The sequence below is a fragment of the Sus scrofa genome, chromosome 16 (assembly GCF_054392235.1).
Source record: "Sus scrofa isolate SSC_HxYL_T2T_F1_AM1 chromosome 16, Sscrofa_HxYL_maternal_Yorkshire_Landrace_v2.0, whole genome shotgun sequence".
Taxonomy (NCBI): Eukaryota; Metazoa; Chordata; class Mammalia; order Artiodactyla; family Suidae; genus Sus; species Sus scrofa.
This window is the reverse complement of record NC_139398.1, coordinates 85,865,579-85,882,808: the sequence shown is the minus strand read 5'-3', so window position 1 is coordinate 85,882,808 and position 17,230 is coordinate 85,865,579. Positions and strand designations below refer to the sequence as shown.

Sequence of the window (17,230 nt, the reverse complement as noted above, 5' to 3'; positions counted from 1 at the left end):
GCCACAGGTATGGCCCTAAAAAGCAGTAATAATAGTAATAATAATAATAATAATAATAATGTTATTGGAGTATAGTTGACTTATGGTATTGTATTAATTTCAGGTGTATAGCAAAGTGAATCAGTCATACATAAATATATCCATTCTTTCTCCTAAATTAGTCATTACAAATTATTGAGTAGATTTCCCTGTGCTATAAAGTGTGTTCTCCTTAATCATCTGTTATTACACAGTCTTGTGTATATGTTACTCCCACCCTCCCAATTCTTCCCCCTTGGAAGAGTTTCACTTACAGTCACCATAGGATTGGTTTTGAAATCTATGAGTTTGTTTCTGTTTTACCAAGAAGTTATTTTGTATCATTTTATTAGATTACACATGAAAGTGATTTTATATTATATCTCTCTTTCTCCGTCTGATTTACTTCACTCAGTATGATAATCTCTAGGTCCAACCATGTTGATGCAAATGGCATTATCTCATTCCTTTTTTATAGCCAAGTAATATTTCATTGTTTACCTGTACTACATTTTCTTTATCCATTCCTCTGCTGTTGGACACTTGGGTTGCTTCCATGTCTTGGCTATTATGAATGGTGCCGCGATGAACATTGGGGTGTGTGGGGGTACATCTTTTCAAATTAAGAGATCCCCAAAATCCCACATACATGAGACGGTCAAAGATAGGAAGGTAAAATGAGGTGTATGTGGCATCCTAAGCTAAAAAATGAGATAGGGACTTGGGGTTTCTAAGGACAGGAGGGTAATTGACAGGACAATAAGAGAAAGAGCACAGGCTGGGTAACTATTATTCTGGGAAAGAGCCCCAATGTAAATCACTCTATATAGTTAACGGTAGAGCAGAATTTTCTCTTGAGCCTGCAGGGTGTCTTTGGCCTTCAGCTCAACAGAACCCACATGCCAAGGTGGCACATTTGGGGGAGGCTCTTTCTGAACCCCTTCAAGAACAAATATGACATGTGTTGTATGTCCTTTTTATAGAAAAGGGTGAGGTTTTTTTCCTTTCTTTGGAATCTCTTAGCGGATTGCCTGTCATGTACATTAGCGGTTTAGTGCTAATTCAATAATAAAACTGTTTGCTTTCCCTATTATCTTCATGAAGAGGTCTTCTAGGTCAGGATAAGATTTTGTTTTTAAATTACATTTCCCCTGTAATTTGAAATTACACTTCCTGTCGTGGCTTGGTGGTTAACGAAGCCAGCTAACATCCATGAGGATGCAGGTTCGATCCCTGGCCTCACTCTGGCTTTGCCGTGAGCTGTGGTGTAGGTCACAGACCCTGCTCAGACCCCGCGTGGCTGTGGCTGTGGCTGTGGTGTAGGCTGGCAGCTACAGATCCGATTCAATGCCCAGCCTGGGAACCTCCATATGCTATAGGTGTGGCCCCCCAAAAAACCAAAAGACAAAAAAAAAAAATTACATTTCCCCAACATTAATGATAATACTACTCCCAATTCAGTTTTCCCAATCCCCACATACAATTCACACAAGTCCCACAGAAATAGAATGTGACAAACCTGGGGAATGAGGGAGGCAGGAACTCAAGTATCAGGTCTCTAAATACTGCAGGGATAACTTTTATTATGCTTATGCTCATAGAGCAAAGAAGAAAATAATGACAGTAGATGCATCACACACCAATGATTTATTGTGAAGAGTTTTCTGGACATTGGTGGTAAAATTGGTCCCTTCTCTCCATTTCTGGGACCCTGAAAGGGAGAATAGCTACCCAGTGGCACAAAGAATGAGTCAAATATGTTTGATTGTTTTTGTTTGTTTGTTTTCCTCTGGCCTCACCTGTGGCATATGGGAGATCCCGGGCCAGGGGTCAAACTTGCACTTCAGCGGTGACCTGAGCCACCACCCAGATAATGCCAGATCCTTAACTCACTGTGTCACAGCAGGAACTCCAAATATGGTTGATTTTTATGTACCTCTTTTTCTTAAATTTGTTGACCTTTTTCTTCCACATACACAAAATAGTCCCATCTCTTCCCAATAAAAATAATAAAAGACAAACGAGAAAAGCCCAAACACATTTTTCCCCCCAACGGTTATTTTGGCAAATGCGTCACCTTTTGACATCTCTTTCTTGTGAAATCCCAACAAACGTATTTTGTGCACATCTTAAAAGGGACAATTCATGATCTTTAAGCAGAAGTAATGTTTCCTGCCAATAACCTGGGTGTGTTAGGATGTGTGCACTCAGACGCAGACAGTCTTTGTCTCATTGAGAATGAAAGAGAGAAAAATCTTATATAACAAGCCATCATTTTTGGAAGGGTTGGAAAAGCAAATGCAGCCATTAAGCACAGTTAGTGACGATTTTCCTGTTTTTCTAGACAGAATAGATTTGTTTTCTTTCTATTTCTTTTCACAAAAGTCAATCGCCTGGATATCGCTTCTTTGGATTCAATTTCACTGAACTTGCGTCTGCTCTTAAACTTTTAAAGGCGGGCTTAATTATTCAAGCAGATGCTGACTGCTCTGTGAGACAGGTGAACAGAGACTCCTTCTGGAAAAGCCACTCACCCCATGGTAGGCTCAATTCCTCTAGAAACGAACATTCCTGGAGCAATGTCTGGCTCTCGTCACTAATGGGTACTGATAAAGTACTAAACGCAAACTGCGGATTTTTCTTAGACTTAAGGTTCACTTATCATCAATTCACAGATGAGAATGATCCTGAAATGTGTGGTCAGGCAGTGACCGTCCAGTTATCTATCGCTTGGCTTTTAAAACACTACGGTCATAATAACTCCTAGAGCTCATGCTCCACGAAGAATAAGGCTGTTGAAATTCTCCAAACTTCACGAAGCCATCTGGTTCTGATTTCCCCATAGAATTTCAGTAGAAAAGGAAGTCTGAATACTAACTGCATCAAGTCTGAGCAGCGCTGCTTACACAAACTTTTGGGAGATGTTATCATGGACTTCTGTTTCTTAAAAATAACAGGGAAAATGATTATATACCTCTTCTAGCTCCAGAGTAACTTCTCGGCAATATTTCATTGCTAATCTGTCCTTACCTGAAGCCCTGATTGTGTGTCATGATTTCATTTAGCAATACTTCCCTCAGAGATTATGTCTGATAAAATGATGAGGTTTAATTGAAACCATGTAATGACACATTCAAAATTTGTTTGTTTGTTGCTTGGGGTTTTTTTTTTTATTTGTTTTGTTTGTTTGTTTGCCAGTATATTGATTCTGTTCTGTTCTTTCTAAAATTTAGATTAAAATATTTTATTTTGTAAAATTTTCAAAAAAGAAAATGTGACTATATGAACACATTACGAGGGTCTCTCTCGGGCTCTGGGACAATTTATGCAATTGATAGGCCTAATGCTTCATTAATTTGATGTTTTTATTTTTGTTGTGGTATTTATACACCATGGAATATTACTCAGCCATAAAAAAGAACAAAATAATGCCATTTGCAGTAACATGGGTGGAACTAGAGACTCTGATACTAAGTGAAGTAAGTCAAAAAGAGAAAGACAAATACCAAGTGATATCACTTACATCTTGAATCTAAATATGGCACAAATGAACCTATATGTAGAAAAAAAACCTCATGGACATGGAGAACAGACTTGTTGTTGCCACAGGGGAAAGGGAGGGAGTGGCATGGACTGGGAGTTTGGGGTTAGTACATGCAAACTATTACATTTGGAGTGGATAAGCAATGAGATCCTGCTGTACAGCACAGGGAACGGTATCTAGTCACTTGTGATGGAACATGATGGAGGATAATGTGAGAAAAAGAATCTATATATGTGTGTGTCTGGGTCACTGCTGTACAGCAGAAATGGACAGAATATTGTAAATTAGCTACAATAAAAAATTAAAGCACACATACACACAAAATAATTTTACTCTGTTACCAATGACATTCTTCACAGATCTTGACTGTGTTTTTTTCTGATGAATTAATAAGGGGATACAGTTCAGCCAGCTCTGTCTCTATATCTTCCAAGAGTCAGAGTTAGTGTGGAGGGAACTCACGTACACTTGGAGAGTAACGTGTCCCTGCAAATTCTTCTGTCCATTCCACAAGTAACTAAGGACATGGGTCCCATGTCCTGTGCTAGTCCAGGGGTTGGGGCTGCAGAGATCCCTTATGGATCCATGACCTTGATATTCCAGTGAAGGACAGAGAAGCAGAGTGCTCTGGGAGCCCCGAGGAGGGGTGCATGGGAGGGGCCGCTCAGGATCAGGGAGGGAAAAATAGGCAGTGGAGGGTACAGGGCACGCGGGCAAAGGGAGCAGAGGTGAGGCGGCGAGGAGCCAGGCATTCCACTGAGAGGGGACTTGACACAGTCGGTGGACAGTGAGGAGGCATCCTTGGAGGGAACAGGGGCTGCATCAGGGCTGGTGGCAGGTGACGGTGGGAGTGAAGTAGGCAGGGGCCAGAACGGAAGAGCTTCAAGTGACACTTCAGATCTCTACGCCCAGACCCTGAGGGAATGTTTTACAGGGCCTTTGTGCATGTGTTTATTAGCATCGGAAATAGGCCTGGTTTAAATCGGTAATGAATAGTGATAGCAGAATATTTTGCATTTTTCTGTCATTTTAAGGTACTATATATATATATATATTATATATATATACACACGCAGAGTTGGGTTTGAATGTGTATGTCTACTTCTATATGCATTTTTTTCTTCGATATATACGTACACGATCTTTGATGGGTTGACTGCAGAAGCACAATCACAGACACCAGGGCCAACTGTAAGTTATATGTGGATTTCGGCTGTGTGGGGCCCGGCATCCCTTTATCCCATAGTGTTCAGGGGTCATCGGAAGCCTTAATCCTCTTGGCTACTATCAGTGAAGCAGCAGTTTACATGTGTTTTCTTGTGATGTACACGGAAATATTACAAACACTGGGGACACACGTCTTTCCTTTTGTTTAAACAAGCTCTGAGAAACTTGCCTTTTGTATATTTAAGAGATAAAGGGAAACTTTTGTCTGCCTTTTTGAGGAAGTGTTTTCTAAGACTGAATCATAATCAGTCCTTTCATCTGGGGGTTCTGACTCTCCCCAGCTCCATTTTCTCACGCATCCTGCTCTTTATTTCAGAGGGCATCAAGCCAGACTTCAGGAACGTGACACAGAGATAGGTCTCTGCATCTGACTTGTGCTTCTCTGGCAGCACCAAGCTTTTTCGAAGCCTTATTGGATGGCCGTGTCCACATAGGGTGGGACGATGCAGTCTCATCCAGCCCTGGCTGCCCATATCTCTCAGCTGAAGGCCTTTGAATGGAGCAGGTGAAACAAGAGAGAAAAAGGAAAACACTGTTTTACTTTTCAAGAATGATGTTCTGAGAACACAAATATGGCAATGTTGAGAAACCAAGTAGCAAAGTTAGCCTCAAGCTCTACTATTTATCATTTCTGACCTGTAGAATCAACCCTTCTTCAGAAAACTGTCTGACATCAATAAAACTTAAAAAAAAAAGAAAAAAAAATTTCACAACATTTTGAATCAACTATACTTCAATAAAACTTAAAAAAAAAAGAAAAAAAAAAAGAAAACTGTCTGACAGAGGGCTTGACTTATGATTTCCTTATGCCAAGACCTAAAAAAAACCTTTTAAGACCTTATAAACTAATAGCTCATATACTGACCTATAGGATACTGGATCAATGGAATGAAAAGTAAATTCACACTTGAGCTGCAAAACTGCAGTGTACTAAACAAAGTCATCTGTCTCGAGGTCTTGTTTAGAAAAGTTTTCATCTCTTGTCATTAGACTGCAGTTAATAAGATGGCCTGAAATGATGTGGAGACACAGAGCTTTGTGAATAATTTTTTTTAAAAAAACACATTTTTTTCCAAAGCTGATTATACGTACTTATTTCTAAATATTTAAAGTAGGATCATCCAAGTGCAATTTCCTCACCAGAGGTTGGAGGGCCAGGTCAGGTTCAAGTGCTAAAACGATATGTCTTTACTCTTTGAAGCTGTGGCAGTTAGGATACAGTCAACTGCAAGTAACATCAGTGGCTTGAACCCAAGGACATGCCGATTACTTAACCCGAAGCTGAAGGCATGTGGTCCCTAAGGTGTTCATTTTCCCACAGTGGCAGGACTGACTGATGGTCAACATCCCTACAATATTTTGGTTCTTTCCCCCTTGGGGTTCCAAAACTGCTGCTACAATTCAAGCATCATTTCTCACATGACCACCTGCGAGGTAGGAAGCAGTATGTCTGGGCGGCGAGAGAGTCTTCCAGTGACTAGACTCTTGGTCCTTTCCAGAAGTCCCCAGCCAACTTTCCCATAGTTCCCATTAGCAGAGCTGGGCCCGGATGCTCTTCCAACCTTGGGGGATGGGGTGTGAGGCTCCCTGACCTCTGTGGTTGGAGGCAGGCCAGGCGGGAGGAATTGGGAGGACCTGATGGCAGCTGTTCCTCCAGTGGGTGTTACAGAGACTCTTGGAATGAAGGGCATTCTGGGAAGGAGCGAGACACCACTGTGGTGTGAGTGAGAACAGTAACTGGAGTACCTGAACTGCCAAATTAAACATGCCTAATTTGCATCTTTCTTCTCAGCCGCTCTGCCTCTAACTAGCATCTCTCCTCCTGTCAGTCCCTCCTAATCCAGACTCTAACCTCTGTCTCCTTTTTCCCTGCATGTGTGATGATAGTGTCTATCTCCAACACTTCCTCATGTCCTTCAGTGCTTGTTGGAGGAAACTTTATATTTTACAGATGAGGTTTTAAGTAATAGGTCAATATCTACCCACCTACCTGGTCAGAATATCCAGCAAAGGCTGCTGAAGGCACAGCTCTGGGTTTGCCAAGGCTGTGTGGCTGGATTGTTCAGCCCTGAATTTGAGCATCCTTTGGAGGAGAAAATTGTAAATCCCTTCTGAGTAAGGAAATTATTTTTAGCACCTTCACTTCCATCACCTTGTTTTAGGCCTTTGTTAACCTCTTTCGCAGAGGTATTTAATAATAGCCTCTTAACTGATTCCACTCACCCATCCCTCCTGCCTCCAAATTCTATTGCAGAGATCTATCAAGATGCCACAAGAGCAATGACTATCAAATACCTTTGGTGGCTTTCTCTGACTACAAGAGAAAATCACATCTTTACTGGTATTGATATTCTTTTCCACATTTTGGCTCAAACCTGCAATTTTAGCCCCATCTCTCATCGCACTTCAGCCAGGCCGGTGTCTTCCCTTTCCTTTTCTATCACCGGTGATTGTCCATCTGGGCCTTTGTTCATCTTATTTCTAGTTCCCAGAATAATATTCACCATGTCTGTATGGAAAAAGCCTTCCCACTGTAAGTGGGAAGCTTCCATTTTTTTTTCATGTCCAACACACATTTTTCATTTTTCAGAGACCAGCATCCATTTTTTTGTTTTGGGGAATGCTCTGCTCCCCCTCTGCCCAATTTGGGAATGATTGGTCAACATGAGATATCTACTCTGGCAACAGGTGGGTTTGGGACCCAAGACAGACTTGTGGACACTTCTAGAAAAGTGCCTGCGAAGCAGGTAGCACCAGGTACAAACCACATTCACCCATGGGATAATCACTGCAGAGGCCTCGCCCCTGAGAATCTCTGTTCCACTGAGTCCAGCCCCCGCAGCCTCCTAGCTTACTGCCTTTCTCAGCAATGCTGTTCCAGCTTCTCTGAGCTGTCTCACTCACTTCCTGTACGTCGCTTTTGTCATATTTCTTAGGCAAAGTAAATTGTGTTTCATGCAAACAGTTTCCAGTGGCCTGTCTGAAAAACAGAGTCATAAGTCCCCTCGTTGAGGGCTTTCCCTCTTATCCTGAACAGATGAGAAGATGTGCTTTCCTACTGCACACTCTTTTTCTTTGTGTGGTCACTTTCGCTTCCTCGTGTGGCACTTAACCTGTGCAGTTTATTCATGGGTGGCACTTACCTGTGCAGTTTATTCATGTGTTCTGACGAGGCTGTGACCTGTGTCTGTCAGAGGTGGAAACCACATTGCCATCATTCCTGCACCAAACCACCCGGGCACCGGAATGGGTGCTCTGGAGCTTTTGTGGAAGGACTAATAAGGATGTCCTTTGCCAAGACTCTGTTGTGCTTTGATACATTTCTTCACAAGCTTATTTATTTCCTGATGTCCCATGCCTTGGCCAAATATGTGTATTAGTATGTCTCTGGCTGCTGTAACAAATTAACAAAAAATTTGATGACTTAACACAACACACATCTATGCCCTTCCAGTGATGGAACCCAGGGCTACTGGGCTAATGTCCATGCATCAGCAGAGCTGTGTTCTTCCAGGGGTGCAGGGAAAGTTATTTCCTTAACGTTTTTGGCATCTAGTGGCTGCCTGCCTCTTTGGCCTCGTGGTCCCTCCCTTGCATCATTACAACCTCTTTCTTCTGTCATCCTGTTTCCTTCTCTCTTCTCTGACCTACTTGTCTCCTATTTATAAGGAGCCTTGTGATTACATTGGGCCCACATGGATAATCCAAACTAATGTCCGTATTTTAAGACCCTTAACTAAATCACTCCTTCGGCCATATTAAGTAACACTCACAGGTTCAGAGGTTCGGATTTGGACGCCTTTGGGGACCACTATTTATCTGCCCATCGTGTGGAGGAGTGGACTGAAGGAACAACGTCCAGAGGAGGAGAAAGGGGCCTAGGGTCCAGGGAAAAGCAGAGAGAAACGCAACAGCTTGCTATCGGAAGCTTCCCCAGGCACTCCCACGGAAATTCCTTGGACAAGAGCCTGGCATCATGGCCACAGCATCCCCATAAAGCAAGTGCTATGATTGTCAGCATTTTACAGAGGTGGAAACGCAGGCACAAAGAGGTTAAGTGAATTGTTTCTAATCACAGAACCAGCACATCATACTGCTTCAACGTTAAGTGACCTCTTCCCCGATGAGGTTTCCACACTTGGTTCATAAACATACTTGTCCTGCTGGCCTGTGAATTAGCCCATTTCTTGTCACTGAGCTGATGTCTCTTGAGAGTAGAGAGCCCATTATTAATTTTGCAAACTTATTAAGTAGCCCTTATTAGGTATGGGCATTTGTATCTCAGGAAATGGTCTTCCTGGGGTTACTGTCAGGAAAATAGCTCTTTCTTTCCAAAGTAATAATGGCTTCCCAACTTCCTTCCTGCAAGGAAGGCAGGCATCACGGCAGGGGTTGTTGCAGCCATCCTGGATCATGAGGCTTGGATCTGAACCCTCAGGAGACAGAACATTTAGCTAGAAGGAAGCTGAGGACTTTACAGAGCAGAGTTGCTCTGCCAGCCCAGGATTACCTGTTTCGGGGGCATGTATATGCAACAGAAGTTGCTATCATTTTAAAGCCAGTACCTTGACTTCTCTCCCCCTGGCAGAGGACCTCATCCTAACCGTCATGGAAGAAGGGGTAGAAGAGTTGAGTGGGTGGTGGAGGAAACTGGAACGAAACCATGGAGGTGCTTTTTGGTCACCCGGAAGAGTTTTGATTTTAACAGCCTAACAATAATATTTTAGTGATTCGCTTACATCAGAGTTTGATAAGATTTTTAAGAAAGATAACTTTGGGGACTCTTTAGGAGAGGGACAGTCACATTGGTCATGAGTCAGAGGAGGCAGCTGGTGCAGAAGCAAGAGTGGGAGACAACGCTCGTGAGGGGAGGAGACAGCCCAGAATCCAGCAGTTTCTGGGGTGGAGACTCAGGTGTGGAGAATCGTTCAATAAGAGCGTAAAGGAGGAAGAAGGGTCAATGGCAAAGTCAATGTTTAAACCATGGTCACGGGGAAAAGGCTCACCAGGGGTTGGCAGCCCAAGAATGAGGGACTGGCATTGGGTGGGTCCTTTCGCCGCTGTGGGTGGGGCTGTCAGGGGCTGAACTGTGTCCCCATCAAATTCATCTGTTGAAGTCCTAACCCCAGTACCTCAGAATGTGACTGTATTTGGAGATGGAGCCATTAAAGTGGCAATTAAGGTAATAAAATGAGGTCACTAGGATGGACCCTAATTCAATAGGGTTGGTGTCCCTGTGAGGAGCCGAGGTTAGGACACACACACACACACACACTCACACACACTCACACACACACACACACACACACACACACAGGGAGAGAGAGAAAAGATCACGTAAGGAAACATCTAACCACGAGCCAAGGAGAGAGCCCTCTGGAGAAACCAACCCTGCCAACACCGTGTCCATGGACTTCCAGTCTCCAGAACTGCAAGGATGCCCACTTCTATCTTTTAAGCCATTCAGTCTCTGGTACTCTGTTATGCCGGCCCTTGCACTATAGACTGAATGTTTGGGTCCCCCCCCCAAATTCATATGTTGAAGCCTAATTTCCAATGTAAAGATATTTGAGTGTGAGGCTTTGGGAGGGTGATTTGGTCATGAATAGGAATAGTGCCCTTATGAACAGAGACCCCAGGGAGCTACCTTGTCCCTTCTGCAATGAAAGACACAGTGTAAAGACTGCCATCCCTGAGCTGGGAGGCCCTCTCCTGACACCAAGTACCCTCACCCCTTTATCTCAGACTTCCCGTCTTTTGATCTGTGATACAGATATCTGTTGTCTTGAGGCATGGATCTGCGGCCCTTTGTTACAGCCACCCGAATGGACCAAGGTGCCTAGCTGACTACTACAGGGCCATAGAGTGTCATGCAGGGAAACTCAGCTGAAGCCCAGTAGCTCCCCTGGCTGAACTGGAAAAGCATTTCAGAGATGAAAAGAGAAGGCCCAGCTTGGTGGCCATGGAGACGCAGGGCCCTCTTCAGGGTCACCCGAGTTTTCGGCTCAGGAACTCAAGTATTTCCAGAATCTTGATCAGGGTTGATTCACATTGGGGGCGGACTGGCCCTGCAGGCAAAATCCCATAGTCTGTGGGTCTGTAAGGGCTTTATGATAACAAGTTGTAAAATACTTTTTGGTGTTGCTTTTGTGAAGCAAGTTTTACTACTATCTAGAAATTAACAGTAATTAACAATGCTTGTGATGCAACATAAGTAAAAAAGAATTGCTTAAAATTGCATTATCTATTATAAAATGACTCTTATTTATTTATGGTTTATTTATTTATTTTCTTTGGGCTGCTCCTGAGGCATATGGAGGCTCCCAGGCTAGGGGTTAAATCAGAGCTATAGTTGCTGGCTTACACCACAGCCACAGCAACACCAGATCCAAGCCGCATCTGCAACCTACACCGCAGCTCACAGCAATGCTGGATCCTGAGCCCACTGAGTGGGGCCAGGGATCAAACCTGCATCCTCATGGACACTAGTCGTGTTCGTTAACCACTGAGCCCCGACGAGAACTCCTAAAATGAATTTTAAAAGTGGGTGCATATGTATGCGAGAGTGTGTTTTAAGTTCTCTACAACTTTTCTCACAATTGCTTCTGGAAGGCTCTGGGTTCTATGCATTTGTCAGCACTTCTGGAAGGGCCTAGAGGGTCTAAAAACACACAAGAATTAAAGCGCTATTGAAATGTAAATGTATGCGTTTTTAAAAGATTTAGCACAGATAACTATCTAAGCGTTAAGGAGGAGACTATGAATGAAAAAAAAAAGGCTGCCTCGATGTAAAAGAAAATATCTTATTACCTGATGAGCTCACCGCATATATTGTCAGGTGGAACGCCTGGATTCTTTTTCAATTAAAAAAATACTGACATATATGTATATATATTCTTCTCCAGATTCTTTTTCATTGTAGATAATTCCAGGACATTGTGTATAGTTCTCTGCGCTGCACGGCAGGTCCCTGTCGGTTATCTATTTTATATACAGGGGAGCGTATTGTTAGTCCCAACCCCTGATTGGTCCCTCCCCCTTTCCCCTTTAATGCACCAGATGCGCCTCATCCATTCTGAGGTTTGCCGCCACCACTACCAACCCGCCACCATATCTCCCAACCGTCTCCTTTGCTTTAAGTGATGCAAAAGAGACCCAGTCCCTCACAACCATAAGAATCCTCTCTCATTCTCCATCTCTATCCTCTCTGTAAAGGGGCATATTTTAAAATCGGGGTCTTTGGATGAATAAAGTTCTATTGCCTGTTAATTTCAGTTGCGTGAGTGCAGCATTTGCGTTCTCTCCTAGTTTATCCTGATGTGGTTATGTCTCTGTCCCTCTTCCATCTCATCCCTTGCATCCTGGCTGGGTGGCTATGATGGGGCTGCTCAGGTAAGAAGGTGGGAGATCCCTGTCACCCCGGGGGAGAAACAGGAATGGGTTGTTCAACAAAAGGTGCAGTTCCTCCCAATTCCTACCCAAATAGGCTTTGGAAAGACACAAAGTTGGGGGCGCTCCTCTAGGAAAACATCCTGTTTTCAATCCACATGGTTCCAGGTGATGGATGACCCCAAAATTCTGTTCCATTAGTGCTTCCCAGTTGCATCATTCTCTGGGGGATAAATAGTTTCTCTTTAGTCCTACTTGTAGTGATATTACAATTCATCAGTGTATTTCAGTGCTTCTGCCTAGTATATCATTACCCAGATAACAATCAACTGTTCACTGATGCTATGGGCAGCCACGGCTGGCAGTCAGTTGCCTGGCTGTCTTGTTATTAGGGGTTTAAAAATTCTGTCCTTCTGCTTCTATAATTCCTTCTGTGCTCATTTAGCTCCATCTAGATAACACCAGTTAGCTCCATCTTAACTGATAGTATCCAGTTAACACTTGATAAGTCTGGCTTATCCCAATTATTAGTTCTTCAAGGTTCAGTTTGTGACTCTGATCTCAGGCCATGGCCCTCTATGAGCCTATTTTCTATTCAGTGAAAAACCACTGGGAAAACATAATATCTGGGCTGAATGACATATACGAAATTCCCCCCTTTTTTTTTCATGATTGAGAATAAAACAGAATGTGGGCATTTGAAAGATAAATCACTCTCTTATGTTTAATTTTGTTTTTAAAGTGTTCATGAAAAAAATATGGGAAGTGATCCTATGAGACACGCATGGCTGGTCTAAGGCCATACCCCCCGAACACGCCCGATCTCCTCCGATCTCGGAATCTAAGCAGGGTCGGGCTGGTTGGTACTTTGATGGCAGAAATGCATGACTGGAGGATCATTATGATCCAGGACCACTGGGCCAATCAATAAGTGGGTTTAATTAGGCTCTCAATAGTTTTTAAACTGACTGTGTGCCCACAATGTCCAACATTTGTCAGGTTTTAGCCCCTTTGCCTCCTTTAGTCCTCAGGGGAATCAGAGCGAAAACTCCAAGATAAAAGCAGATATCTCAAATGTATCTTGGAGGGCTGGTTCCATCCACCTTGACATTGCAAGTTAAAAAAATATTGAGGTTCCTGGAAACACAAGGTGAATGTACAGGAACTCTCATAGGCCTGGCATTGCTTGTCTGTGTACGGATGCTGTCTCCACAGGACTCTGTAAACATTCATTCGATGCCACCACAATTGAATGATCAGAAGCTAATTGCTTTGGCTCTACATACCATGTCTTTGAAGTGACAGCAAAGCAATTTGTTTAAATCACTCTATCTTCTGTGAATACTATTACTACTATTAAGTAAACTAGAATCTCATTACTACACGTGGGTTAGAGGATTTTTAATATATTATTGAGAGCAGTTTATATGACTAGAAACCCAAAGGACATGCTTTAACTTTCAGTGAAACAATTCTACAGATGCCATGGTGTCTGAGATTTTCTTCACTTTATAAGAGTTTTATAGCCTTAAATATACATAACCCCTTATGTCTGATAAATTTATTTTGAGTTTGCCTGTATGTTCTTCATTATTGAAAACCCTTGGAATTTCTATTTCAAAAACCCTTATTTGCTAATTAGTATTAGTGTTAGAAGAAGCACACAACTCTGGCATCGGGGTCACCAAATATACTAAAAATTCTCTCCTTAAAAGCCAGGTACATGTTTGAAAGTAGAAGGTGAAAGTATTTTTAAGCAGCTCTACAAAAACATTATGGCATTTTGCAGTGTTACTGGTGAAATCCCAGTTAGGGAAGACTATCCCTGGGTTCTGGAAAAAAAAAATGATAAATAAGCAAAGATTCAGGGGAAGCTCCTGGGAATCTTCCGCAAAAGACAACATGTACAGAACTTTGTCTCTTTTTATTAGTTTCTTTTCTTCTCCCTTCTTCTATGAAGTGGATGTAACTCCCAAGCTTCCAGGGGCCACCGTGTACCATGTGCAAAAAGGCAAACCCTGGGGATGGCAGAGCTTAGTAATGCAGGAAACTTGGGACAGAGTCATAAAAGTGTAGGAACATCCCTGCCTCCATCAACCTGATAATATTTTATCTTGTGTATTTAACCCACTGCAAACCTTACCTTTTGAATCCATACAGTGGAACCCCACCCCTACTAATGTGCTGATAAAGAAACCACTAAGTGAAATGTTTTGTCTTCATACCTCTTAATGCAGTTGCATGAGGACATGATGCTAAGAGATGTGGCAGCCGTATTGGCACCATGAGGAGTCCACCTAAAATGGAAGATCCTCATGGTCATAGGTAAATAGGACATAGCACATAAAACCATTACGTAGCAGCAACAGCAAAATGCCAGTTAGGAGAGGTGCGCCCGAGAAATATTTTTATGCCGTCTGTTGTCATCTCAGAAAGAATATCTATGCATCTAACATTGCAATGTCTCTAAGACTGGGGATTATTGAAAGGACATTTATAATTCTCAGCCTTCCTGGCAATTGGGTAGGGTCTTGAAACTCGTACTGGGCAATAGAATTCAAGCAGGAGTGTCATGCTTCCTTACTGCTCCCTGTCCAGGGAACTTGTGCTGATTCGCACGCTGTCTCTCTCCCTCTGCCACAGGCCATGTGGTCCAGGGGACAGAACCTCCACTGTGACGGCCAAGACCTCCTGCAAATCCATATGGAGTGAGAAATAGACTTTGGCGATCTGAAGCCCTTGAGATGCTGGGGCATTTCCACAGAACCTATATCTGGATAAATGAATTAGGTCACCACGTTGATGTTAATAAAAACATCACCAGTGCCAGTGATTGTAAGTTCAAACTGTTCACAAAAACTCTAATTAATAAAATAAAAGCTCCAAGTCCCGTCTCTGTGTAAAATTAGCAGCTACTAGGTTTCTCAAGGTCTCATTCCAGCAAAGTATTTTACGCAGAAACTATTGCTTAAAAAGACATTGAACTTCTCACACTTTTCCATTTTGCTTTTTAAAATAATCGTGTATCTTGGCCATACAGCTATAGGTCACTCTTTTCAAGAAGCGCATTGCCATGGAAAACCCAGTTAGCCAGGCAGCCATGGGAATAACTTTAGGAATAAGATAAGACAGCAATGCTCTCCACAGAAGCCCCGTGCAATGGACCTCTGGGCACAGATTTTTGCTGCTCGTGAAACACATCTTCCGGATGATCGACTCCACATGTTCAGGACCATCCACAGCCTCAGAGAAGCGGCCAAACGTCTGCCAGGAAATCTGGCCTTCAAATGAATGTCTCTACATGGTTTTGAATCAATTATTTGAAATTATTTTTCTTAGCTCCTGGCAAATGTTTAAACAGATTCTTACATTAATCTTTAACATTAAAAATTCATCACTCTAAGTGAAGGACTCATTACGGGAGCTGAGGTAGACTATTTTATCAGAAAGTCGATGACAGGAGATAATTAGACGGTTTTAACCATCAGGGAAAGAACATGGAGCTTCTTTAGAACATGCCTGTTTTCTGCTCCACATTGAAATGTGGGAGCACAGAGATGGCATGTTTCAACTCTGAAAATTAGAATATGAACCTGCAACGATGCGTATTATTTGGTTCAAAGTTCCTTTAATAAACCACCCCCATAATCTGGATTAGGGGATGTTCCTTGCTGGGTTCATACAAGTAGGTCATAACCAGAAACCAGGTGAGAATGTGAACCCTTTCACAAGGCCTGTATTACAGAAAATGAAAGTAGGTCTTGACCAAGACACAACCACCATGTGGATGGATATATTATAAAAAGCAGATTACCAGATGGTATCTCCCAGGCGAAGGTGTCTAAGGGATGCAGGAGTGGTTTTATAGGATGCACACTCAAAAGGTAAGAATCTAACCGAGCATCTCAGCAGGACACCCAAGGCTGCATCTGCACATAGAGGGAAATGGCAAGTAGTCACTTCCTCCTCCTGCTAAATCCAAGAAAGGCAACATTGTACCCAAACGATGATTCCCCAGAAGGGAATCTTGGAGAAGGCAGCGGAGAGGAAAGAGAGACAGCAGAGCGAGACCACAGGAGAAGAGAAATGGGGAGAAGTGGGACACAGAGCAGAGTGGATTCCTAAGTGGGGAATGCTGGGATGCCAGCGCCTTGAGAAGCCAGAGCCCTTTTCGGATTTCTCCCTCCGATGTGCAGGTTATAGACCCCCTTCCTTCTCTCTGCAGTATAGTCTGAGAATGGAGCGTTTCATTTATTTCAAATAGTCCAGTGTTCCCTAGGCATGGCCTTGGATGGAGTGTGAATTTGGGAGAGAGAGAGAGAAGAGAATAAACAGTAGCAGGTAGTATTTAGCCAGTGTGGGTCCTTTAAAGGGTCCTTGGCAGTTACACTGGGAACAAACACATTTCCCTCTAGACCAAGTATCACACAATTCATGTGGGACCTCTAAAATTCCAGGATGGGTCATTAGTCATGGCTCCACCCAGGGAATGATGTCTCACCACCGGGTTGGGTACCACGTCGGCCAGTAAGCTAGTCCTGAGATAAGTAGGTAACACCCTCCCAGCTCACTGACACCCAGAGAAGGCAGAAATTCCAAGAAAGCAAAGCACGAGTCCTGAAGAAGCTACCATGGAGAAACACGGAGATCCCTACAAAGTCAAGAAATGATGAGGACTCACACTAAGCCTGCTTCAGGAGGTGACCTCGGCCTCAACTTCAGGCAGAACCAGCTACAGAACGTGTGGGGCCCAGTGCAAAATAAGTCTTCAGAGCCCTTTCTTTAAAAATTAAGACTCAAAACCACAATGGCAGAGCATGGAAGCATTCCTGGGGTCCTTCCGAGCATGGGGCCCAGGTGGCAGGCTCCTGAAAGCTTCCCCAACATCACGAGGCCCTTGAAAAGATGCAAGGAGAGCTTGGGATGTTTCATCAGAATTAACAGGTGACAGAACAGATCGGAAGAAACACGGAAACAAGAGGAAGCCTCATGTGTTGCTTTCATGCTCTATGGAGACCTGGCAGAGGCTGATCCCACTATGGCACTGATTCC

The 17,230-nt window shown here is 43.2% G+C and overlaps 1 long non-coding RNA gene across 1 annotated transcript in view; it reads left to right on the top strand.

Moving 5' to 3' along the window:
* The window catches only part of LOC146395698 (uncharacterized), a 31,963-nt gene extending 16,036 nt beyond the window's left edge, over positions 1-15,927 (top strand). Inside the window, exon 3 of the long non-coding RNA XR_014830840.1 lies at positions 14,822-15,927. This is a non-coding gene — a long non-coding RNA (uncharacterized LOC146395698). The remainder of the gene's footprint in view (positions 1-14,821) is intronic.
* Positions 15,928-17,230: the final 1,303 nt, after the last annotated feature.